Source organism: Lissotriton vulgaris, chromosome 9 (genome assembly GCF_964263255.1).
Source record: "Lissotriton vulgaris chromosome 9, aLisVul1.2, whole genome shotgun sequence".
NCBI lineage: Eukaryota > Metazoa > Chordata > Amphibia > Caudata > Salamandridae > Lissotriton > Lissotriton vulgaris.
In genome coordinates, this window is record NC_141697.1 from 1,215,588,052 (window position 1) to 1,215,615,182 (window position 27,131).

The following is a 27,131-nucleotide window of genomic DNA, read 5'->3' on the forward strand; positions in this document are numbered from 1 at the left end:
GCCCCCTTGCATTGTCCCCTTGAATGGCCCCCTTGCATGGCCCCCTTGCATAGCCCCCTTGTGTGGCCCCCTTGCATGGCCCCCTTGCATGGTCCCTTGCATGGCCCCCTTGCATGGCCCCCTTGCATGGCCCCCTTGCGTGGCCCCCTTGTGTGTCCCCCTTGCTTGGTCCGCTTGCATGGCCCCCTTGCATGGCCCCCTTGCATGGCCCCCTTGTGTGGCCCCCTTGTGTGTCCCCCTTGCGTGGTCCCCTTGCATGCCCCCCTTGCATGGGCCCCTTGCATGGCCCCCTTGCATGGTCCCCTTTAATGGTCCCCTTGCATGGCCCCCTTGCATGGTCCCCTTGCGTGGCCCCCTTGCGTGGCCCCCTTGCATGGCCCCCTTGCATGGTCCCCTTGTGTGGCCCCCTTGTGTGGCCCCCTTGCATGGCCTCCTTGCATGGCCTCCTTGCATGGTCCCCTTGCATAGCCCCCTTGTGTGGCCCCCTTGCATGGCCCCCTTGCGTGGCCCCCTTGCATGGTTCCCTTGCATGGCCCCCTTGCATGACCCCCTTGCATGGTTCCCTTGCATGGCCCCCTTGCATGGTTCCCTTGCATGGCCCCCTTGCATGGTTCCCTTGTGTGGCCCCCTTGCATAGCCCCCTTGCGTGGACCCCTTGTGTGGGCCCCCTTGCGTGGCCCCCTTGCATGGCCCCCTTGCATAGCCCCCTTGCGTGGCCCCCTTGCATGGCCCCCTTGCATGGCCCCCTTGCATTGTCCCCTTGTATGGCCCCCTTGCATTGCCCCCTTACATTGCCCCCTTGCATTGTCCCCTTGCATGGCCCCCTTGCATGGTTCCCTTGCACGGCCCCCTTGCATGGCCCCCTTACATGGTTCCCTTGCATGGCCCCCTTGCATGGCCCCCTTGCATGGCCCCCTTGCATGGTTCCCTTGCATGGCCCCCTTGCATGGCCCCCTTGCGTGGCCCCCTTGCATGGCCCCCTTGCATTGCCCCCTTGCATGGCCCCCTTGTGTGGCCCCCTTGCATAGCCCCCTTGCGTGGCCCCCTTGTGTGGGCCCTCTTGCGTGGCCCCCTTGCATGGCCCCCTTGCATAGCCCCCTTGCGTGGCCCCCTTGCATGGCCCCCTTGCATGGCCCCCTTGCATTGTCCCCTTGTATGGCCCCCTTGCATTGCCCCCTTGCATTGCCCCCTTGCATTGTCCCCTTGCATGGCCCCCTTGCATGGTTCCCTTGCACGGCTCCCTTGCATGGCCCCCTTGCCTGGTTCCCTTGCATGGCCCCCTTGCATGGTTCCCTTGCATGGCCCCCTTGCATGGCCCCCTTGCATGGCCCCCTTGCATGGTTCCCTTGCATGGCCCCCTTGCATGGCCCCCTTGCATGGTTCCCTTGCATGGCCCCCTTGCATGGCCCCCTTGCATGGCCCCCTTGCATGGTTCCCTTGCATGGCCCCCTTGCATGGCCCCCTTGCGTGGCCCCCTTGCATGGTCCCCTTGCATTGCCCCCTTGCATGGCCCCCTTGTGTGGCCCCCTTGCATAGCCCCCTTGCGTGGCCCCCTTGTGTGGGCCCCCTTGCGTGGCCCCCTTGCATGGCCCCCTTGCATAGCCCCCTTGCGTGGCCCCCTTGCGTGGCCCCCTTGCATGGCCCCCTTGCATGGCCCCCTTGCATTGTCCCCTTGTATGGACCCTTGCATTGCCCCCTTGCATTGCCCCCTTGCATTGTCCCCTTGCATGGCCCCTTGCATGGTTCCCTTGCACGGCCCACTTGCATGGCCCCCTTGCATGGTTCCCTTGCATGGCCCCCTTGCATGGTTCCCTTGCATGGCCCCCTTGCATGGCCCCCTTGCATGGCCCCCTTGCATGGTTCCCTTGCATGGCCCCCTTGCATGGCCCCCTTGCATGGTTCCCTTGCATGGCCCCCTTGCATGGTTCCCTTGCATGGCCCCCATGCATGGTTCCCTTGCATGGCCCCCTTGCATGGCCCCCTTGCATGGCCCCCTTGCATGGTTCCCTTGCATGGCCCCCTTGCATGGCCCCCTTGCATGGCCCCCTTGCGTGGCCCCCTTGAATGGCCCCCTTGCATGGCCCCCTTGCATGGCCTCCTTGCATGGTCCCCTTGCCAGCCCCCTTGCATGGCCCCCTTGCATGGCCTCCTTGCATGGTCCCCTTGCCAGCCCCCTTGCATGGCCCCCTTGCATGGCCCCCTTGCATGGTCCCCTTGCATGGTTCCCTTGCATGGCCCCCTTGCATGGTTCCCTTGCATGGTCCCTTTGCATGGCCCCCTTGCATGGCCCCCTTGCATGGCCCCCTTGTATGGTCCCCTTGCATGGTTCCCTTGCATGGCCCCCTTGCATGGTTCCCTTGCATGGTCCCCTTGCATGGCCGCCTTGCGTGGCCTCCTTGCATGGTTCCCTTGCATGGCCCCCTTGCATGGCCCCCTTGCATGGCCCCCTTGCATGGCCCCCTTGCATTGTCCCCTTGCATGACCCCCTCGCATTGTCCCCTTGCGTGGCCCGAGTGGCTTCATAAATCTGGAGAAACGCAACGCAGTGCAAATCACTGCGTTGCGTTACTCTGCTCTGTAAAGGCGTTCCACTGGTGGTACGTGAGGCATCCGCAGATTCACCATCACTGGTGGACTTGGGAATGTGCCAAAATGCTGCGCCTCGCCAGGGGAGGCGTAGCGAGGAGGAATATCTTCATTTCTCCTCGTTCCTTCCTCTGTCTATGTGTGCTGCTGCACGCATGGAAAGTGGAATATGCCTCTTTGGATTGCTTTTGTGCAGTGAGGTGCCCCTTTCTGCACATAAACAATCCTGCTGACAATACTGGCACGGGGTGCAAGGGTGCATGCGTTGGCGCTAGGCAGCACATTGTGCGGCAACAATGCGAAAGGCAGGAAGGAGCGCGCCGCATTGTGATAAATATGGCTCATTCCTGCCCGTTTCTCCTAACGCAGCGCAGCGCATCAAGCTTGCCTGGTTGTGTGGTGCGAAACGATGCAACCCTGGATATCTATGTGTGAACCAGGACTTGTAACCTGTGGAGCCCTTGCCCAGATGTCAATGCTCCTGTGTTCAGATTTTTCTTTTTATTTGTTTTTCATTTTTCTGTCCCCAAACGTCGCCTAATTGCAGAGTTTTCTGTGGCATTGGATAGTTCATCCAGATAGTGAACGCGGCCTTGATGACGTCAGCACTTTGGTCCTCTGGCGAAGTCCCAAATGGGCCAAGTGAGGGAGTCAAAGGCATTCAAATCATAGCAGGAACGCGTGGGAAGAAGAGAACAGTTCCCACGCAGAGCCCACCCCGGCGTCACGCAGGATTTCACGATAAAGACCCTTTAATGGGCTTGGATAAAGACAAGGGCCCTTATTTATGAGGCCTTGCGTCAGTTTTGCGCCGCCGGTGCGTCACTTTTTGTGACACACCAGCGGCGTAAAAAATGCGCCTTGTTGCGCCATATTTAAAAAGTGACGCATCTAGGTAGATGCGTCACTTTTTAAACCCCTGCGGCACATTATACCTGCGTCAGGTATAATGTATGCAGAGGGGGCGTTCCCCCGCAAAAAGACTCGTAATAGTGACGCAGTGAAATCTATCAGATTTCACTGCCTCACTTTTAGGATGCTGTTGCGTCAAAATCTTGCGCCTGCCTCACAGCAGGCGTAAGACTGATACAAGCCCTTTCACATGGGGCTTTCCCCATGTGAAAGGACGCATTGCTGGAGTTGCGTCACTTTTGTGACACACTCCAGCAATGCGTCACTTTTGCGCTTACAGATACGTCAGAAATACTAACGTATCTGTAAGTCCTTGCGACATGATGCGTCATACATTAAATATGACGCATCATTGGTGTCGCAAGGAGTGCGCAGTGAAAAGTGACGCATCGCTGTTTTCACGCAGCGATGCGTCACTTTTCATAAATGAGGCCCAAGGGAGTTTAGGACTCGGGAAATGCGGATGGAAAGGAGGGGGGGGGGGTCAGATCATGACGTACACAAGGGCAGATTGTCACCTTTATTACTCCAGTGGGCTATAAAAGGGCAGGGGACTGAAGTTACGGACGAGTGTATCAACCACTATGAGACCTTTTCGTCACAGAACAAAAGCAAGCATTGGCAAAGACAATAGGTCCGTCCTTGGCAGGCTGGTGGTGGGATGACTACCTTAGACTTTTTACTGCAGGCACATATCCCAAAAATGATTAGAAAAATAGAACCATGTGGCCACCTGAAACAGTTCTGCCTTGTGCTTCCAGTAATAAGCCCCACAGCCGTGCTATCCATCGATTTATTAATTGTGAAGTAGCCAAAGATAAGCACCCATCTACCCAAGCACCCAAACTGCAGACTGCTTCAAAGTTAAGTCACCTAAAAACTTTGAAAGAGAGTTTTTAAAAGGTGAAAAATAATGAATCATGACATTACTGGCCACCCAAAGTGCGAGCAAAAGAAATATCCAGGATGTAAAGTTAATATTGAAAAATAACTCAAAGCACCATTTGAATTCGATTAGTCACTAAAGAGAAAGGAACTATGGGGCATATTAGCAAGGGCCAGATCGGCGCTTTATCAGCACTTTTTGCCGATGAAGAGGCGATTTTTTTATCGCCCAGTTACCAAGCTGTCACTAACAGCAGTTAGCGACAGCTTCCAGTCGATAGCGACTGGTTTGGGGCCCGTTTTGCATGTTAGCGATATTTATCGCTAATGACATGCAAAGTGGGCATACCCAAACTGGTAGTGACGGAAAGCAGTCGCTAACACAGCTATCGCCTATTAGCAATACCCGCGACGCGATAAAAAAGTGCGCTAACCACGATTAGCGCCAGGATTTTACACCTGGTAAAAACCTGACTGAGCCATAATAGTCAATGGGATGTGGACTGTACGGCTAAGTCCCCACCTGCCTATTAGTGAGATTTTCCTTAGCAATAGGATTTTTATCGCTGGAAATCTCACGTTAAAGATGGAATTCGCCACTATCGCTGGATTTTTTATCGCCGTGGAGATAAACGTTGGTAATACTGGGTTATCTCCGCGATAAAATGCAGTGATAGGAGGCGATAAAAAAAATTACGGTAAGCGCAGTTTTCGATAATTATCGCAAGTTGTTGCTAATATGCTCCTATGTTTCAGAGCATGTGAATGTGCAGCGGCTTTGGGCTGTCACTCACAGGGAAGGCAGCCAATGGGCACAGTGACCTATCGTTCCGTGCTGGTTGCTGTGACGGGTGGAACCAAAATGTTACTGACAATTTAACAGACTAATAGATGTAACCCACTGAACAAAAGCCCTCTAGGTTTATTTATTATGTGAGATGTTTTGGGAAAAATAATAGTTTAGTGACTCAGCTAAAGCTGTCTAAGCCCAGACCTAATAATTTTGAAAATGCAAGGGCTTAGAATGATAGGTTTTGCATCGCCCTGTGCCACGCAGGGTGGCGCAAAATCTACAATTAGATTTTTCAAGCCACGAAGACCACCCTGCGTGGCTTGGTAAATTTACTGTAATGCAAAGAAGTGCAAGTTGCTGCCTTGCAATACACTGCGTGGTGAGAGTGTTACATGGTTGGAGCATGGGTGTTCCCACACATCCACCCATGGATTCTGACAAATTACCGGGTTTACCAAGAGCGGTAGACCTGGGAGTGCATCAGAATTGCATGCCTCCCCACCAGAGGACAATGAGGAAAAATATCTTTATTTCTCCTCATTGTTTCCTCTTTCTACTTGTGCTGTATTCTGCAGTACACGTAGAAAGGGGAAAATGCCTCTGAGGATTGTTTCTGTGCAGGAAAGTGCTCCTTCCTGCACAAAAACAATCGGACTCAAATGAAGGCACCCTTGCACCATGATGCTAGGGTTGCTTGTGGTGGCGCTAGGTAGCACATTATGCGTCAGTTCAGGCTGGTTAAAACCATTAAACAGAGCCAATTCCAAAGTGTTTAATGGTTTTAACCAGCCTTAAATTTGTGTAGTATACCATCAGGGGTCAATGCAATTGTTTTTATTAGGAATGTTTGGAGTAGCTCATAGAAGACTGAATTATTCATGCTGTGAGGAGAAGATTATTCAGTTATTTTAATCCGTTTATTAATCAACAATTGATAAATGCGCTTATTTTCACCAGCAGAGTAATTATTTACTCCTGAGTACGTGCTTACATGGATGCAAAAGCGGTACAAAAGGGGGTGGTGATGGACGGAGCATCTGAATCAATCAAACACTCACACCCAGTCAAAAGATCTGGGTTTAATCCATCACCGTTCTTTAGCCCACTCTGCCACCCGAGTTCAGACATGGCTATATGCAAATCAGTCTGACCCTGTGCCTCATGGGAACAGTCCAGCCCGAACTGCCAAGCCATGTCTTCCCTGGACCGGAAACAAGCTTCCGAGGACCGGTTTCTGGCATTCCAGCCGTCTTCAGCCCGGTTTGCTTGAATCCAGTGGCAAAGTGAGCAAGGGACTCACGTCTGAGCATACCCTGCCACACTTATGGCGGCCAAAAGCAGTACAAAAGGGGGGTGGTGATGGACGGAGTATCTAAATCAATCAAACACTCAGACCCAGTCAAAAGATCTGGGTTTAATCCATCACCGTTCTTTAGCCCACTCTGCCACCCCAGTTCAGACATGGCTATATGCAAATCAGTCTGACCCTGTGCCCCATGGGAACAGTCCAGCCCGAACTGCCAAGCCATGTCTTCCCTGGACCGGAAACAAGCTTCCGAGGACCGGTTTCTGGCATTTCAGCCGTCTTCAGCCCGGCTAGCTTGACTCCAGTGGCAAAGTGAGCAAGGGACTCACGTCTGAGCATACCCTGCCACACTTATGGCGGCCAAAAGCAGTACAAAAGGGGGTGGTGATGGACGGAGCATCTGAACCAATCAAACACTCACACCCAGTCAAAAGATCTGGGTTTAATCCATCACCCCTCTTTTGTACCTACATGGATGCAAACAGCATTACTAGACCTTGGTGAATTTTAAATTATGCAGGAGAATTTCCTGGATTTCACATTATCCACCTTTTGTAAAATTTCTCAAAATGTCATATTACCCGACTTCGCCTGCAGGAGAGTGGCTTGCACAGAAAATGTCTCATACAAGGCATTTTCTGCTCAAACCAGTCTGCCAATATCTCATGTTACTTTTTAGGTGAAGCATGCCCTTGCATAAAAACAGTCATGTGACCTACAGCAAACTGAAAGCATAATTTCCCATAATTTCGTGAAATTTAACAAAAAAAGTCACACAAATCCACACACCTTCTAAGTGATGTTGATGATGTGACAAACTGGTGAAACGCACTATCACCCTAATTTATAACAGATGCGTCAGATTTTAGGAATGGTCCTCAATCATTGGTCAGAAGCAAAACGTTCTTATAGTGTGAAAATCGGCATTAAAAAATATAGACTGGTGGTTGTCTTAAGGCTTGCTCCCATTAGTAACACAGTTCAATTTGCACTTGTTGCATTTTTAGTGTCAATAGTTGCCACCGGCGCACAGATGCTGGGGATTGCACATGTGATACAGTGCACAAGGCTAACACATCAGCAAAACAAATGCAAAAACCAGTTACTTACTGTAGGATAGTGCCCCTTTTGGCATGGTTACCCCCCACTTTTTGGCTGACTCCGAACGCAACTGTGACTGAATGTGCACTTGGTCTCTGCTAATCAGGTTCCCAGTGCCTGTGTTCTTTTCCAAAACGGTACCTTTGTTTCCACAATTGGCACACCACTGCTTCACATATAATCCACTTGTAAAAGGTACTAGTGGTACCAAGGGCATTGTGACCAGAGAGGGCCTTGAAGAGCTGCAGCATGTATTGTGCCACCTTAGGAGACCACTCACCAAACACATGAACACTGCCACTGCAGCCTGCGTGTTTTGATGCAGCTAAAACTGAAGTCGACCTGGCACACATCCCTGTGTGCCAGGCCTGCCAGCACTGCCTGAAGCATAGATAAGTCTCCCCTACAGTAGGCCTTACAGCTCAGAGGCAGGGTGCACTATACGTCTGGTGAGGGCATAACTTCATGAGCAGATATGCCTCCATAGTGTCTAAGTCCATTCTTAGGTATAATAAGTGCATAGAGAACCCATACTGAGTACATGGACTGGGAGCTTGTCACTACGAGTTCCACTGTTCCATGATGGCTTCACCGAATCCCACAATCGTTGGCACCAGACATCTCAGATTAATGGGCCCACACTGATGCCAGTGTTGGATTAATTAATAAAAGCACTCAGAGGTCACCTCAGAGGAGCCCCCTGAAAACCTACCAAACCTATAGTGTGCCAAGGGTGACAGGAAAATAAGCAGGAGAGGTGTGTCCCCTCTCAGCCAGGACCAAGCCTAAGGGGTCCTGAGCTGAAGTCTCCCCATCCTTTGAAAATCCTCCATATTGGTTGTGAGGCTTTTAGCCAATAGGAATAGGGGTATGCCCCCTCCCCAAAGGAAGTGGACATACAAAGGGCGTAGTCACCCTAAAGGTACGTAGCCCATTGGCTACTACCTGTCAGTACCTGTAAAACCCCTAAATTGAGTATTTAGGGACATCCGTGAACCTTGATCCTCAGATTCCTGGTGACCTAAGGAAGAAGGAATGAAGAGCTGTAACAGCAGTGAAGACTCCAGACGACAACTGACTTGGCCCCAGCTCTACTGACCTGTCTGAAGCCCTCAAAGAAACCTGAACAAAAAAGCGACTCGTCCTGCAGGCCCAGCGACCTCCACAATTGTGGTAGGACTGCCTGCCTTTCCTAAAGACCAAGAACTCCCAAGGATATTGGCCCTGTCCACAAAGACACCAACAAGAAGAGCTCCAGTGCCCTGCTGAACCGCACAACCGGACATCCGGACCTAACTCTGCACCCAACGTGGCCCATCAGTCCTAAGAAGGTTCCCAAGCGGTTCCGAGCTCGAGTCCACCCTGTAATGACCTCTCCTGGTCTCTACGACGAAGCCTGCAGACTCAAGATGAAGAGTCTCCCAACCGCGACCAGCTCAAGTAAGACGTCTCTAATGTCCAAAGACTCCCCTGCACCCGGCTTTGGGGAACTTGACAGACGGTGACCTGAGATCTTCAACACCCCAACTTACCTCCAGAGCCACCGGTTCCCTACGTCCAGTCTCCTGGTCCAAGCCTTCAGCCTTTGTTCGAAATCTTCACTCTCCATTGCTTTGCATTAGGCGCCAGACGCTGTGTTGGCTCTCTGCACCCAGCGGCTCTGTGCCACTGAGGGTGTGTGTTTGGTGCTGCCTTGTGGCCCATCCAGTGCTGATCCTAACCCCGGGAGTTTGCCCACCAACTCTGATTTTACCTACCTGCAAGCAGCACCTCTTTGCGTACCTCCAGTCTCTATTGACTAACATCGGGCCCCAGTGACCGAATTTGACCTCTGCACCCGTCTAAGCATGGGCGAATTTTGCGGATCTCGCGTTCGCGAATTTGCGGATTTTTGAACTCGCAATCCGCAAAATCCGCGAATTCTTGCGAATTTGCGGATTTTTTTTTTTTTTTGTGTTCGCAAGGATTTCTGCCAGTTCGCGAGGGTTTCGTACCAGTTCGCAATTGCGAACTTACATTTCGTCGCGCAACGGTCGCGAATTATGTTGTTTCTACGTCTGGTTCATCATCACAGGTTCCCAGCACCCTCTGTTTCACCACTGCAACCCTCTGTTACATCAATGCCACCCTCTGGTTCATCATTACTGTAGATTATGGGGGGGAAAAGCAAGCACACCATCCCTGCTTCAACTCAGATGAATTAATTTGGGGTTAGTTTATTAATGTGTCACTGTTTTAAAATTCCAGTCTGGCACCTGCTTCCTTATCTGTAATTTTGCTTTCTGTTGCAGTGCATTTTTTTTCCCCAGGACCTTCTTTGTGGCCTACTTGTAGCTATTGTATGAGCCTGCTGTGAGGGTCAGAGCAGGGTCATACAATTGTTGCAACTAGCAACTGAATTCTGGAGGGGCCCCAGTCAGGAAGCACTACCGGGAATTGTTACTAATGATGAGTTTGAACTCTTGCCCCTGCCGAGTGCTTTCACTTTTGAAAAACTCGTTTTTCTGCAATTTCGCGGGGTTCGCGGGGTGCGAACACGCGCAAGATCGGATTCGGAAGCCGCAAATTCGTGCGAATATGCAATTTGTTTTTTTTGCAGCGTGTTAGTTGGCAAGGTTTTGTGCGTTTTTGCGAGCCGCTCGTAGCGCAAGACGCGAAGTTACCCTCGCGGTCGTGCAAGGGCGCAGCCATCTTGTTTGCCTGACGTATTTCCGTTTCCGGGCGCGAAGTGTAATCTCGCAAAGTCCGCGGTTTGCCAGTACAGTCTCGCGCGTGTTCGCAAGGAAAATCTCGCGCGAACTTACCCGCGCGGTCGTGAACGGGCGCGGCCATCTTGTTTCTCATTCATTGCTATGGTTCTGGGCATGGTCTTTGTATCCTCTGTCAATCTCTGCCATCCTTTGCTTGTTTGAAGTTTTTTTTTATCTATTTTACTTATTATCTATCCCTCTATTTTTCTAGCCCTATATTTTTGTGTTTACTGCTACTTTTGGTTAATTTTAAACTACTTTTGTAAACTCTTTTCTTTTCTTCTCTTCCCTATTCTATTTTCTTTATTCCTTTCCGCCCAGACCATGGTGAAGGGAGCCGGGAAGCATCCCGAGAAGGGGAAGGGTCCCGCACCCCGTGTCCGGCTCCCGTGCGGGCGTTTGAGGGGGGAGCTAGTGATGCCACGGGAGATCTTTACCCCGGAGGAGGTGGGCCAACTCATTTTTTATGTTCAGCGCCGCCTCCCCAGGACCATCATGGGAGGCGGCAAGATCAGTGCCGGGTACGGGGCCCGGGAGCGCCGGAAGCGGTGGGAGAAGGTGTGCCAGGCCATTTACCACCACTCTCGGGTCTGGCGCACCTACAACCAGGCCACCCACCGCTGGACGGATGTCCTGACCCGTGAGCGAGATCTGCTCGACCTCCTTGGCCTTGAGATCCCCGGGCTTGGTGAGTAGTAGTAGCTATGTCTTTACTACTATGTTTTCTCCTGCTGTGTTATTATATTGCAAAGTTTTGTTTTTTTTACAAGAGCAATAATGCTGCTCATTACATTGTAGGTACATTTTATTTCAAAATCTTCTGTGCATTTCAGGTACACTGCTCTCCTTCTCAGTAGTGTTGCTACTATGCTTATTTGTTTTAGATTTTGTGTTCATTTCATTGGCCTGTGAAATTATGTATGAGTGTAGTTGAAAGAACTGCGCAATGCTACACACTAAGGTTCAGATTTTTAATTACCGGCGCATCCCTGCAAAGTTGCAGGGATGCGCCAGTAATTGTGCGTCACGCCACCATCACCCATGGTGCGCCGTATTACAATGCGGCGCGCCATGGGCCCAAAACGTCACCAAAGCGTTACGCATCTGTGCCGTAAAGGTGGCGCATTGCTGGAGTTGCGTCGCAACGATGGTGCAGCTCCATCAATTCTCTGGGGTGCCCTATCTCCCCAATGCTGCGTCAAGCCGTACGTCTGCTTCAAGCAGGCGCAGGGTTTGAGTCACGCATCATTGTCCTCAAAGTGACTGATTGAAATCTTGTAGATTTCCCTCAGCCACTTTTAGGATGCGTTCCTGCGCAGGAACGCCCTCCCTTGCGCCGGAACACCCCTATTGGCGCAGGGCTTTACAACGTGATGCATCTCCCAGATGCGTCACGTTGTTAATATACGCCGCACCATTGCGCCTCTTATGTGCTGTCGCTGCGTCACAAAAGTCACGCAACAATGGAGCAAAAGAGCCGCAAGGGCCTTATAAATCAGCCCCTACAGACTCAAGTCCAGTCCTTCCTTTGTACACATGGCGATAAGAAGAAATAGTGGTGGTGGATTAATAGTTTGAGTATTTTAATGACTGGTGAATGTAGTAGGAAACTTTAGTGTTGTCGCTGATCTTCAATCACAATGGACTTTGGCTGTCACTTTGCGTGCTGCGGACTGCTGCCTGCCAATCCTAGGCAAACCTTTTTAGTACTTTGTTTAGTGAGTTACATAGGGTAGTTTCCAATTCGACGGTCCGCAAATCAAGCAATACTAAAGTAATGACGTAGTCGACCACATGAGATTGGTCAATAATATATCCCGTGGAGTCGTTCCCTATTTGCTATTTCGCAAAAATATTTTGTTACTTTGTTAGTTCTTTTTTAAATGTTTGATTTGGTTGAGAAATAAATATCATCCATGTTTTCTGTTTTTCTTTCTTTCATGTTGTACATCAGCTTCCCCCAGGGGCAAGAGGAGGACACAGGAGGAGGAGGAGGAGGGTGCTGTTGTCGATGCAGGCCAGGACCGGGCAGTCGAGGGCTCCTTTGCTGGCCCCAGTAAGTTTTAATTTTAATATAGAGTACTTATTTTTTCCTAGCGTTCCTCATTCGATTTTTTCTAAATCGTCTTTGATCTTCTTGTAGACAGGATCTAAATTCTTATCCCTATGACTCCGTGTGGTATTACTAGATTATTCTTATTAGTCTGTCTGTGTAGCTAACTAAGATTGCACATTTGGCATTTCCATTGGACTCCCATTCTAGTCAGCAATAGCTCTATGCACTGAGTGTAGTCCTCTGGGATTGTCCATATTGTCTTTTCAAGTATTCTAAATGTTTATGCTTTGACCATTGCCAACAATAAAAAGGTGAATGACCACCACCAAGAAATAATAAGATACTACTTTACTTTTGGTTTGGATAGGACAATCCATTCTACTACTGTTGCAGGGACAAATCTGCACAAACAGAACTATGGACACTAAATAATGCATCGCTTAGCTTATCAATTATAATAGGTGCTGTAACTGTTAGACTTTCCACATACCTCAGTGATAACAGACTTTGTAGTTGAACCCCGGCCCCAATCTCCTTACTGACTAGATAGTGTGGCAGAGTCATTTAGCTCCCAAAGTCACCGATGGCAGAGGCACGGACTCATGCTTGCAAAAATTCGAAAACCTTTAGCTCATCCACTCTAGTCTGGAGGACCAAAAACCACAGACTCTATTTAAGTTTAAAAGCTTTATTAAAAGTAAACACATTTATTAAATTCAAGTTTGTCATAAAAGTGAACGTGTAACTGAAAATGGAAAAGTGCTTAGTGCTGACGATTAATTGGACACATTTCTTGTGGTCGAGCCGAGCTCTCACCTGGTTTGAACTTGATCCTGCTCGTGTTCTTAGAAGTCAAGGTTCTGTCTGTTAGGAGAAAAAGTGGTGCGTGTTAAAAAGTAAAAAGCAAACATTCATCAGTTGTGCCAAAAAGTGCAGCAAGACAACAGCCTTCCCTGGAAAAAGGGACCTTTTTACTCTAGAGTACACAGTCAAAAATTATTAAATTGTACACTTTTTTTCACATTTCTTTCTTCCTCCTAGACCAAATATTATATAGTAGTGAGTGGTGTATTCTAACATTATTAAATGTACTTTGTAGGTGGAACATCTGGAGACGGGGCCAGCGCGGAGGTGGTGGCATTGGACGAGGAGGACAACTCTGGGGAGGAGGCGGTGCAAGTGCCGGAAAAGGACATGCCTGTGAGGGTTCACACGGTGGTGGCGGGCAGAGGTAAGCTATACATTCCTTAGTCATTGAGATTGAAGACTGCAGAGTGTGCTTTCTGCACGGGTGTATTATAAAAAAAGCAGGTAGTAGCCTCCTCTAAATGTACTTCGACTTAGCTGTGAAGTTTTTGGCGAGAAGAATCCCAATCAGATCTGAGGTGAACTTGATGGATGGGATGAACGAAAAGCGAAAGAAGGGTGTAAGTAAGTGTGGAAGCACGAGAAATGTAATGATGACTGGCAAAGAAGAATGATATGTGTTTGCTTGGTCCCCGAGGTGGCTGGGAAGGTAAGAAAATGGTATGGTGCATGGCTGGGTGAATGATGAAGCAAGGATGGGTGGAAGGAGAACAGCCTGGGTGGGTGAGACAGAAACTGTATGTGTGCAATATACTTTGAATGGATGGATGCCTGGATCATTCATGGTACTATCTGACTCTTAGATAGCATATGTGAATCTAGAGAGAGTAGACGGTCACTGGATGAACTAAGTGTTACTTTGAAGAGCATGTAACACCGCACCCGCACGTCCGTTCCAGTGTAGGAAAGGCAAGGAAAAGAAGTTGTAACGTTGTCCAAAGACTACCATGAATAGTAGCAGTAGTTTGTATTGCAACTGCAAGCACAGCATATATCCAGTTATTACGGTGGGCACTCCCTACCTCCCTTAATAACTTTAGTTTAGTAGTAGTACGTCATTCATGTGTGGGGGTATCACTGTTCACTCAATAATAAGCAAAGCACCTAAAGTCATCCCATATGTCATCAAATACATCCCATGTGAAGTGATAGATAATCAGATAATTTAGCTTCTTCATTTTCCTTTTCTAATACTCATTTGCACTGTAGGGTGAAAGCTAAATTAATTAAGCAGTAGCCCTTTTAACAGAGTATTCTCAGTGCCACCCGTAATAGAAAAGTAAGAGCTTCACCACCTGCATGTACTGGACCGGTACAGTAACGCAAGTCTGTCTCACTCACCATGGTGTGCGTCTGTTTTTCTCGGGTGCAAGTTCACTGCGCTGGCATTATGCCGGCTTGCATAAGATAACGTACCAATTGTCCTAAACAAGAGAGAAGAAGAAGAATAAGAGTGGTGTACTGTCATAGTCGACTGTAATAGAAGTCCATAGTGCTCGTAGAATTTGTTCCTTAAACTCCCACTAATGTTAGAGCAAGGATGAAGAAGTCGGAGGTTACATAGATACTGTCCTCAATAGTTATGCACTGTGCTTTCAATTTGCTACTTGTACTGTGACAACTTTCTGCTCAATCATTTTGTGTTAATCTTAAGGAGCATTGGTTACAGACTATGTCTTTCTTTTTTCATGTAGTTGCTCCTTCCAAATCCAAGACACCATCAAGGAGGAAGGAGCAGGCTCGAATGGCCCGGCAACGGAGGCTGGATGCCACTGTTGCTGAATATCGGCGGCTGGTGGCCCTGGAGGAGGAGGAGACGCAGTCTGGAACAACAACAACGTCCACTGGGACAGCTGCCTCCTCCTCCGTGCGGGCTGCCAGCCAGCGCAGTGCTCCAGCGGTACGGAGCCGGGCTACCAAAGCCAAACGCCACCGCCCAGCAGCAAAGAAAGCAGCTGCCCCTCACAGGAATTGCAAGGCACACCGGCGCCGCTTATCCCTCAGACTGTCCTACCTGGAGCAGGAGGTCCATAATTATAAGAACGTGGTGGAGGGCCTCCGCTTCGAACTTGCCACCCTCCGCAAGGAGCATGATGCCCTGGCTGCTAATTCCAACAGCACCCTGCCATAGTGTCCCTTGCCCCTTTTTTAGAGACTTTTGGGGGGTGGGAATTGGGAGTTGTGATTTTTGGGGACTTTTGAAGGACAATCGTTGGGGTTAGGGAGGGTCTTGCGGGAGATTCTTTTGTTAGGGCTATAAAAATATACTTTTTGAAACTTTATCTGACCATACCTGTTTTTTACTGCTTTTGAGTCTGGTGGGTGGGGGTTTAACATAACAGTAAGTTTGTTTTCCTGAATAGTCCTAGGACTTTAGTAGTACTACCGTCAATCAAATCTCTCGTCTCTCCTAATACTCCATTATACTACCTCCAACCAAACGCCTATCTTACCTGTAATTTCTGTTTGCAAGTAGGGCTAGGCCCAGGGCTGGCTCCACGGGAAACAGCAAATAAGGTTGGCAATCCTGGGCGGATAAAATTTCCTCATAGCGGTGGTACTAGTGGTGTGACACAGTGGCAGTTGCTTGCCTATGAAAAAAAGAAAATGAAATCTGGTTTGTGCTCCTGAGCAATACAAAGGTACAATACAGAATATAGCAGGTGACAGAAGTACACTAGAACAGTGCCACGTTGTAGCCTAACAAATGTTAAAGTATAACTAATTCGGTTGAAGTTCTTTGACATTAGCCATGGGTCTTTGTCAAGCAGAGTAAGAATATATCATCGGATTTCTTCACCAGCCTGTTGCTATCACCTTATCCTCCCCAGCAAGTGTGTGGATTTATTGCTGTAATTTAGTCACACATCAATCAAAACCACACAGCCCGGGGGAAGAGGGTTAGGGTTTGAAAAATGGATGGGTACGGGGGTTTTTGGGAAAGGTTTTGGGAGACAAGAAAAAGTAGCACAGCATGGACGAACAATTGTGAACATAAACAAATCTTTGGGTACAAACCTATCCATCAATCTTTGAAAGTGCATACACTACTGTAACTGCATGCATGTCAGTTAAAAGTAATTAGTACTTTCGACAACTGTGGAAGAAAGAATGCGACAGTACAGGGCGTGGGTGTAAATATTGATAACTATATTCAACATAAGGTCTCTGTAGCCAGATACCTGAGAGCCTTGCTGGTCACTATAAATCCATTCACAACAACACTCAATGGGGTTGGTCTGGAAGGTGTCAGGTTTACTCCCCGTGATCCAGTCGATGCAAATATGGTTCCACTTCCAAATGTCACCAACACCCAGAAGTGTAAACACAGGGTGTTCGAGGCATTAGGCGGGGGAGAAAAATAACAAACTAAAATAAAAAATGTGGGATGGGTAAAGGTAGGGTCAGCAGGGAAAGGATACCTGTAACAGAAGACAAGACAGGCATCAGTGAAGTGCTGTCCTAACATACAAGGGTACTCTCATATAGTCTCACTAAATAGTCTGCAAGTCTCCCGCCTACTCATGGGAAATGTAGTTTCATAGTACGGTAGGCGCTTAGGGGCTGCGTAACCTGACAGAAGGTATAGTAGATAGAAAAGGAGAAATTGCTTTTTTTCTAGGTGTCCCCTCACTCACCAGGGTTGCCCCTTGGTGACATGCTTCATCATTGGGGCCATCCCAGTCCTCTACGGCCTGGGGCGTGCTGCGACTTGCGAATTACGTAGGAGCACTTACAAATGACTATGTGTGGTGCAGATGTGATAGTGGAGTGGACTAAGTGATGTGTTAAGGGATCAATGTAGAAGCAGAGAGAGAGCCAAGAAATGCAGTCACAGTCAGAGAAAAAGGCAAGGGATACTGTATCTATGTGGTTGTAGTGGTCCTGTTGGAAGTGGTAAGTAAGTTGCCCGCAGAAAAAAAATCCTCCTATTAGCGGCACTCCTCCATTGCAGCCGACGCTTCGTCCATCGATGTTGGTCACCAGAAGACACCCTGTCCACTGCCTGCCTGATGCTGAATTGTGGCTCGCTACTGTGAAGCCTGACTCCATCCTTTTTTCCCCATTGCAGAGACTGAAACCCGGCCTGTAATTATTCAACGAAAAACAGGAAGTGATATAATATTACAACACCACTGATAAATAAATATAAGGCATGTAGGCTGTGGAGTGCAAAAAGTCACAATTTGTTTTTCCTAGTAGACAGTACAATGTTTTTGAAAGTGCGTACTCTGAGTCACCTTTTGAAGGATGTATGGGCAAATTAATGTATCGGATCTTGCCCCTCAAGCTAGGTGTACTGTAAACTGTGTTTTAGAACAAAATTAGATCTTCCTAGCAGTGCTCCCACCCAGACCCTTACTAAAGCCAGTCGCAAAAATGTAGAAGACCCCCAATCAAATCTCAAAAAACGAGGCCTAGCAGAAAACTGGTGACAAAACTTACTTTGAAAGTAAAAGTAGGCCGAAGTACCCTAATTACCCATTACCCACCGTGGATTGCATTCAAACCACTTGCAAGCAACCAAGCAAAAGTAGCCATAGCCAGCATCGCTCCAAGACTCGAAATCCCCCCCACTCAAACACATGCAATAGAAATACTGCTAACCCTAACGAACCCTAAGTTAAGAATAGTGGCAAAGGCTTTCTTTAACTATGCCAAATCCCCCCTTTCCCACCATGGATTTTCTTCAAATGACTTGCAACCAAAATTACACATTCTCACGAGTGCTCTAAGACCCCAGAACTCAGTTTGAAAAATCTAGAACACCCCGAAACACATGCAATCCTGCTGCTAGGGCTAACCCTAACGAACCCTAAGTTACAAAAAGTGCCAAAACTAAAGGCTTTTCCGCGCGGATTTTGTCCCAACCACTTCTACCCGGTATTAGACCTTCCCAGGAATGCCCCAAGACCCGGCAACCCACCCGCCAAGAAGCGTAACACCCCCAAACAGGCCAAAAGCAAAATCTCATACTTGCAATATTTCTGGGCCTTCGGTCCAAACGCGCTGCGTAGCTAGGCCATAAGTCGGGGTTGGCACGACGGATTTCCTGAAAAGCAAATGCAATCAAGATTAGAGTGTCCCAGCAGTGCTCCCAGACCACGAAACTCACCCGCAAACAGACGGAACCCCCCCTAAGAGCACCTCAAAGGCAAGCAAGTCATCAAAAACACAAAAAAAATTCCGCCTGGGATTTGGTCCAAAACACTTTTATCCGGTATTAGAGCTTCCCAGCAATGGCCCCAGAGCCGTCAACCCAGGAGAAAACGAGTAGAAGACCCCCAAACAGCCAAAGAGCAAAAGTACAAAAATGGGGACTTAGTCACTTTTTCACAAATTTCCCAAATCACTCCGCGCGCGCTCTGCAGCTAGGCCCTAAGTCCCCTCAGCCACCATGGATTTGCTTCAAACCTCTTGCAAAGTAAAGTTTATATAGCCAGCAGTGCTCCCACACCACGAAACTCACCCGCAAACACCAGGAAGCCCCCCAAACAGGCCCCCGAAAACGCTACATAGAGCAAAATGTCAGAAATAGCCCAAAAAAAAATCGGCCTGGATTTTGTCCCAACCACTTCTACCCGGTATTAGACCTTCCCAGGAATGCCCCAAGACCCGGCAACCCACCCGCCAAGAAGCATAACACCCCCAAACAGGCCAAAAGCAAAATCTCATACTTGCAATATTTCTGGGCCTTCGGTCCAAACGCGCTGCGTAGCTAGGCCATAAGTCGGGGTTGGCACGACGGATTTCCTGAAAAGCAAATGCAATCAAGATTAGAGTGTCCCAGCAGTGCTCCCAGACCACGAAACTCACCCGCAAACACCAGGAAGCCCCCCAAACAGGCCCCCGAAAACGCTACATAGAGCAAAATGTCTGAAATAGCCCAAAAAAAATCGGCCTGGATTTTGTCCCAACCACTTCTACCCGGTATTAGACCTTCCCAGGAATGCCCCAAGACCCGGCAACCCACCCGCCAAGAAGCATAACACCCCCAAACAGGCCAAAAGCAAAATCTCATACTTGCAATATTTCTGGGCCTTCGGTCCAAACGCGCTGCGTAGCTAGGCCATAAGTCGGGGTTGGCACGACGGATTTCCTGAAAAGCAAATGCAATCAAGATTAGAGTGTCCCAGCAGTGCTCCCAGACCACGAAACTCACCCGCAAACACCAGGAAGCCCCCCAAACAGGCCCCCGAAAACGCTACATAGAGCAAAATGTCTGAAATAGCCCAAAAAAAATCGGCCTGGATTTTGTCCCAACCACTTCTACCCGGTATTAGACCTTCCCAGGAATGCCCCAAGACCCGGCAACCCACCCGCCAAGAAGTATAACACCCCCAAACAGGCCAAAAGCAAACTCTCATACTTGCAATATTTCTGGGCCTTCGGTCCAAACGCGCTGCGTAGCTGGGCCATAAGTCGGGGTTGGCACGACGGATTTCCTGAAAAGCAAATGCAATCAAGATTAGAGTGTCCCAGCAGTGCTCCCAGACCACGAAACTCACCCGCAAACACCAGGAAGCCCCCCAAACAGGCCCCCGAAAACGCTACATAGAGCAAAATGTCAGAAATAGCCCAAAAGAAAATCGGCCTGGATTTTGTCCCAACCACTTCTACCCGGTATTAGACCTTCCCAGGAATGCCCCAAGACCCGGCAACCCACCCGCCAAGAAGTATAACACCCCCAAACAGGCCAAAAGCAAACTCTCATACTTGCAATATTTCTGGGCCTTCGGTCCAAACGCGCTGCGTAGCTGGGCCATAAGTCGGGGTTGGCACGACGGATTTCCTGAAAAGCAAATGCAATCAAGATTAGAGTGTCCCAGCAGTGCTCCCAGACCACGAAACTCACCCGCAAACACCAGGAAGCCCCCCAAACAGGCCCCCGAAAACGCTACATAGAGCAAAATGTCAGAAATAGCCCAAAAAAAAATCGGCCTGGATTTTGTCCCAACCACTTCTACCCGGTATTAGACCTTCCCAGGAATGCCCCAAGACCCGGCAACCCACCCGCCAAGAAGCATAACACCCCCAAACAGGCCAAAAGCAAAATCTCATACTTGCAATATTTCTGGGCCTTCGGTCCAAACGCGCTGCGTAGCTAGGCCATAAGTCGGGGTTGGCACGACGGATTTCCTGAAAAGCAAATGCAATCAAGATTAGAGTGTCCCAGCAGTGCTCCCAGACCACGAAACTCACCCGCAAACACCAGGAAGCCCCCCAAACAGGCCCCCGAAAACGCTACATAGAGCAAAATGTCTGAAATAGCCCAAAAAAAATCGGCCTGGATTTTGTCCCAACCACTTCTACCCGGTATTAGACCTTCCCAGGAATGCCCCAAGACCCGGCAACCCACCCGCCAAGAAGCATAACACCCCCAAACAGGCCAAAAGCAAAATCTCATACTTGCAATATTTCTGGGCCTTCGGTCCAAACGCGCTGCGTAGCTAGGCCATAAGTCGGGGTTGGCACGACGGATTTCCTGAAAAGCAAATGCAATCAAGATTAGAGTGTCCCAGCAGTGCTCCCAGACCACGAAACTCACCCGCAAACACCAGGAAGCCCCCCAAACAGGCCCCCGAAAACGCTACATAGAGCAAAATGTCTGAAATAGCCCAAAAAAAATCGGCCTGGATTTTGTCCCAACCACTTCTACCCGGTATTAGACCTTCCCAGGAATGCCCCAAGACCCGGCAACCCACCCGCCAAGAAGTATAACACCCCCAAACAGGCCAAAAGCAAACTCTCATACTTGCAATATTTCTGGGCCTTCGGTCCAAACGCGCTGCGTAGCTGGGCCATAAGTCGGGGTTGGCACGACGGATTTCCTGAAAAGCAAATGCAATCAAGATTAGAGTGTCCCAGCAGTGCTCCCAGACCACGAAACTCACCCGCAAACACCAGGAAGCCCCCCAAACAGGCCCCCGAAAACGCTACATAGAGCAAAATGTCTGAAATAGCCCAAAAAAAATCGGCCTGGATTTTGTCCCAACCACTTCTACCCGGTATTAGACCTTCCCAGGAATGCCCCAAGACCCGGCAACCCACCCGCCAAGAAGTATAACACCCCCAAACAGGCCAAAAGCAAACTCTCATACTTGCAATATTTCTGGGCCTTCGGTCCAAACGCGCTGCGTAGCTGGGCCATAAGTCGGGGTTGGCACGACGGATTTCCTGAAAAGCAAATGCAATCAAGATTAGAGTGTCCCAGCAGTGCTCCCAGACCACGAAACTCACCCGCAAACACCAGGAAGCCCCCCAAACAGGCCCCCGAAAACGCTACATAGAGCAAAATGTCAGAAATAGCCCAAAAGAAAATCGGCCTGGATTTTGTCCCAACCACTTCTACCCGGTATTAGACCTTCCCAGGAATGCCCCAAGACCCGGCAACCCACCCGCCAAGAAGTATAACACCCCCAAACAGGCCAAAAGCAAACTCTCATACTTGCAATATTTCTGGGCCTTCGGTCCAAACGCGCTGCGTAGCTGGGCCATAAGTCGGGGTTGGCACGACGGATTTCCTGAAAAGCAAATGCAATCAAGATTAGAGTGTCCCAGCAGTGCTCCCAGACCACGAAACTCACCCGCAAACACCAGGAAGCCCCCCAAACAGGCCCCCGAAAACGCTACATAGAGCAAAATGTCAGAAATAGCCCAAAAAAAAATCGGCCTGGATTTTGTCCCAACCACTTCTACCCGGTATTAGACCTTCCCAGGAATGCCCCAAGACCCGGCAACCCACCCGCCAAGAAGCATAACACCCCCAAACAGGCCAAAAGCAAAATCTCATACTTGCAATATTTCTGGGCCTTCGGTCCAAACGCGCTGCGTAGCTAGGCCATAAGTCGGGGTTGGCACGACGGATTTCCTGAAAAGCAAATGCAATCAAGATTAGAGTGTCCCAGCAGTGCTCCCAGACCACGAAACTCACCCGCAAACACCAGGAAGCCCCCCAAACAGGCCCCCGAAAACGCTACATAGAGCAAAATGTCTGAAATAGCCCAAAAAAAATCGGCCTGGATTTTGTCCCAACCACTTCTACCCGGTATTAGACCTTCCCAGGAATGCCCCAAGACCCGGCAACCCACCCGCCAAGAAGCATAACACCCCCAAACAGGCCAAAAGCAAAATCTCATACTTGCAATATTTCTGGGCCTTCGGTCCAAACGCGCTGCGTAGCTAGGCCATAAGTCGGGGTTGGCACGACGGATTTCCTGAAAAGCAAATGCAATCAAGATTAGAGTGTCCCAGCAGTGCTCCCAGACCACGAAACTCACCCGCAAACACCAGGAAGCCCCCCAAACAGGCCCCCGAAAACGCTACATAGAGCAAAATGTCTGAAATAGCCCAAAAAAAATCGGCCTGGATTTTGTCCCAACCACTTCTACCCGGTATTAGACCTTCCCAGGAATGCCCCAAGACCCGGCAACCCACCCGCCAAGAAGTATAACACCCCCAAACAGGCCAAAAGCAAACTCTCATACTTGCAATATTTCTGGGCCTTCGGTCCAAACGCGCTGCGTAGCTGGGCCATAAGTCGGGGTTGGCACGACGGATTTCCTGAAAAGCAAATGCAATCAAGATTAGAGTGTCCCAGCAGTGCTCCCAGACCACGAAACTCACCCGCAAACACCAGGAAGCCCCCCAAACAGGCCCCCGAAAACGCTACATAGAGCAAAATGTCAGAAATAGCCCAAAAGAAAATCGGCCTGGATTTTGTCCCAACCACTTCTACCCGGTATTAGACCTTCCCAGGAATGCCCCAAGACCCGGCAACCCACCCGCCAAGAAGTATAACACCCCCAAACAGGCCAAAAGCAAACTCTCATACTTGCAATATTTCTGGGCCTTCGGTCCAAACGCGCTGCGTAGCTGGGCCATAAGTCGGGGTTGGCACGACGGATTTCCTGAAAAGCAAATGCAATCAAGATTAGAGTGTCCCAGCAGTGCTCCCAGACCACGAAACTCACCCGCAAACACCAGGAAGCCCCCCAAACAGGCCCCCGAAAACGCTACATAGAGCAAAATGTCAGAAATAGCCCAAAAAAAAATCGGCCTGGATTTAGTCCCAACCACTTCTACCCGGTATTAGACCTTCCCAGGAATGCCCCAAGACCCGGCAACCCACCCGCCAAGAAGTATAACACCCCCAAACAGGCCAAAAGCAAACTCTCATACTTGCAATATTTCTGGGCCTTCGGTCCAAACGCGCTGCGTAGCTGGGCCATAAGTCGGGGTTGGCACGACGGATTTCCTGAAAAGCAAATGCAATCAAGATTAGAGTGTCCCAGCAATGCTCTCAGACCATGAAACTCACCCACAAACAGACTGAACCCCCCCTAAGAGCACCTCAAAGGCAAGCAAGTCATCAAAAACACAAAAAAATTTCCGCCTCGGATTTGGCACAAACCACTTTTAGTGCTTCCCAGCAATGGCCCCAGACCCGTCAACTCACCTGCAAAGAGGTAGAACAACACCCCCACAAGTGCTGAGTCTTTCTTCATTGGGCGTAAACCAGCCCTCTGCTTTGATGGAAATAGGAGTCTGGAGGAGGAGGATAGAGGAGCATGTTCTTCTGAACTTGTGAACCTGAGGAATGCAGACTGCGGCACCTTCAAATAAATTAGCAAACAAGTGAAGACAGTTCTGCTGATGGGCTTGTCTTTGTGATTATCTGATTAAAGTTTGAATTATATTAACTGTGCACAACAAAGAAAGACAGACACACAGGAATAAAAGTGAATAAGGATGAAAAAGAAAGTTATTGATTCGTTGTCTCATTTTCAGGGCTCGAAGTCGGAATCACGGTCCAGGAATAAGAATAAGGCTTCGTCATCATACTCTGCGAATTCAGCCCGGGTGAGGTCAGTGCCACCTGACAGAGTAGAAATTCCCTCATCTATGGTGCTGGCCACCTCCTCTTCATCCGGCACGCTCTCTCGTACTCTTATATCTGGTGGTATGAGGTGCTGATTCATCTTGATCATTGTTAACCTCTCCACATTTTTGGGCGAGAGGCGGCTCCGTTTGGGAGTTACAATCCCACCAGCCGCACTGAAAACCCGTTCAGAAGACACACTTGCGAGTGGGCAAGACATGTAGTTTAAAGCCAGGTTGGTGAGCTGTGGCCACAATTCTTTTTTCCCATGCCAATACGCCAATGGGTCAGAATTAACATAGACCTCTGTGGAGTCATTCAGATAGTCCTTCACCATCGACTCAAGGTCCTCCTCCAAGGTTCCTCCACTTTGCGTAGCTCTTGCTGTGCCTCTGGCCTTTTGAGAACCAAACCCACGCAGAGCTAGCCAATCCTCTTCAGCCTCCAATGTTTCTGCTGTCTTTCGTGCAGATGATGCGGTTGCCGGTGTCTTTAACGGCTGAGAGGTCACTTGTGCCACAGCCACAGGTGCAGAAGTGGATTGTTTTGACTGGGGATGGCCTGCTGATGTACTGCCATTTCCTTCAATTTCCAGCCGTTCTGTTTCAAACTTCTTGGCTGACAAGGCTAGCCAACGTTTGTACTTTGTAACATCTTCATCAGCAAAAGGAAAGAATGCTCTGCCTGCCAGCGCCTTTTTGTAGCGTGGATCCAGAATAGTAGCACAAATGTAATGCTGTTCTGAGTGGATCTTTTGAAGACGTTCATCACCTTGTAGGAGCTCTAATAATTTCTCAGCCAGAAGCAAAGAGTCTTTCTTTTTGTCATCTTTTCGAAACACAGAACACACCTCCTTCAGTTGGTCCTCCAGCATGTACAACAATGGGATAGCTTTTCCCAAATTAGAGTCCTCCTTGCTGACTGCACGTGTGAAGACCTCAAAAGGACGAAGCATGCGTGTTAGGCTTTCAACTATGTTCCATTGCGGCCCACCCATCCTCAGCTCCTCTATACCCTCTTTCAAGAAAAATTGATCGAGTTGCGTATACTGCTCATACAGACGCTCAAGCATGTAGAAGGTTGAGTTCCAACGTGTTACCACCTCCTGGATGAGTGCTTTCACTGGCATTTGACTTTGATATAGCATGCTCCTCAGCTGCTTGCGGGCCTTAAAAGAATGCCTGAAATGCTTGCAAATTTTTCGGCAGTTCTCCAATACACTGTACGCTGCACTGCGTTTATTACCCAAGAATTTTTGGACAACCAGGTTTATACAGTGCGCCAAACACGGCACTCTGAAATAGTAACCGTCCCTCATGGCCTTAACTATATTGGAGCCATTGTCTGTGGAAACATAACCAACCTTGCGTTTTAGTGGGGACAGACAGTTAAGGACCTTTGTGTTAAAGACATCCAAAATGTTTTCTGCTGTGTGACGTTTCTCCAAACCAAACATGGCTAGTGTTGCATGTTTCCGAGCACCTTTAAAAACAATGTTAGTGTCAACACCTGAGTTTAGCTTTGCTTTAGCCCCTGAAAAAGAGACCCAGTGTGCAGTGATGCACATGTAATCAGCGCCTGCGCCACTGGTCCACATGTCTGTTGTCAGATGTATAGTGTGAACAGCACTCTTCTGCAAAGCTGCCCCAATCACCTTCAGAACATCTTCATGTAGTGCTGGAACCGCAACTCGGGCAAAATAGAACCGGCTAGGAACCTTCCATTTAGGGCAGAGCACTGTCACTAATTCTAGAAAACCAACCCCTTCTACAAAAGAAAAAGGGAGAAGGTCCAGAGCTAGCATTTTAGCCAGCTTAGTGTTATACAGACGGGTCATTGGGTGGTTGCGTTCATATTGCGCTTCTGTAAACAACATCTTTTTAATGTTGCCCTGGACCAATGATTTACGGGATGATGATGATCTCTTCGACCCAGTTACGCTCGCTGATGAACTTTTCCGCATTGATGTCTCACTCTCTCCCACACTCTTAGTGTGGCTCCCATGGGGTGTGCTGCTGACATGGGAACTGGGTGTAAGTGAAGTGTTTGAATCGTCTTCTACCTCCTCGTCATCAGCAGATGACAAATCAACGTTTTCATTACGTGCAATTCCGGCTTTCTTGACCGCCTCTAGGTGCGGAAACCATTCGACAGGGTGCCTTCTCTCAAGATGACCTCTCTGGCCTCCGGTACCATAGTTAGAACCAAGCTTACCACGACTAAATCGAAGCTTACAAAGGCTACAAATGGCTACGTTTTCCTTTTTTGGGCAAACACTAAAGAAGTCCCAAACTGGAGACTTGAAATGTCTTCGGGGGCCGGAGGAGGCGGCGATACTGGTGGTGGTGGTCCTGCTGCTAATGACAGATGAAGTGGAGGATGTGGATTGCCGAACTTCAGTACGTTTTGCACTTTCACCACCACGAATTGAGGTCGAGGACGAGGTGGGTACCTTCTTGCGAGGAAGAAATATGGAAGCGGTAGGTTTTGGTGTACTACTTAACTCCAAATCTAATGATTCCATTTCCATTGCCTCCTCGCCGACATCATCATCACGCTCAGCAGCTTCTCGGGATAGGGTCAAAATGTCTCTTTGCTGCATGCCCGGTGGGGCTGCAGTGACCTTTGTGATGACTGCCTCGTCGTCATCGTGAGAGGCTTCATCACCAGCAGTATCTGTCACTTCTTGTTGAGCCTCATCACACTCCATAGGTTTGAGTTTTTGGACGACCTTCCTTTTACGCTTAGGTACCGGTGGCAGATCATGGTGTGCCTCTGCCTCACTGTCAGACCGCAGTTGTCGTGGTTCCCAAGACAGATCACTTGCACCAGAACGAGGTGGGCTTGAAGAAGATGTAGACACCCCCCTTGATCTTTTCCTTGCTAGGGATGTGGAAGACAATGAATGATCATCAGGAGGAGTGGCTTCCAATGATACCTCAGCTTCATTGTCGATTTCCAAATGTGCCCCTACTTCGGGAGGAACAACTATT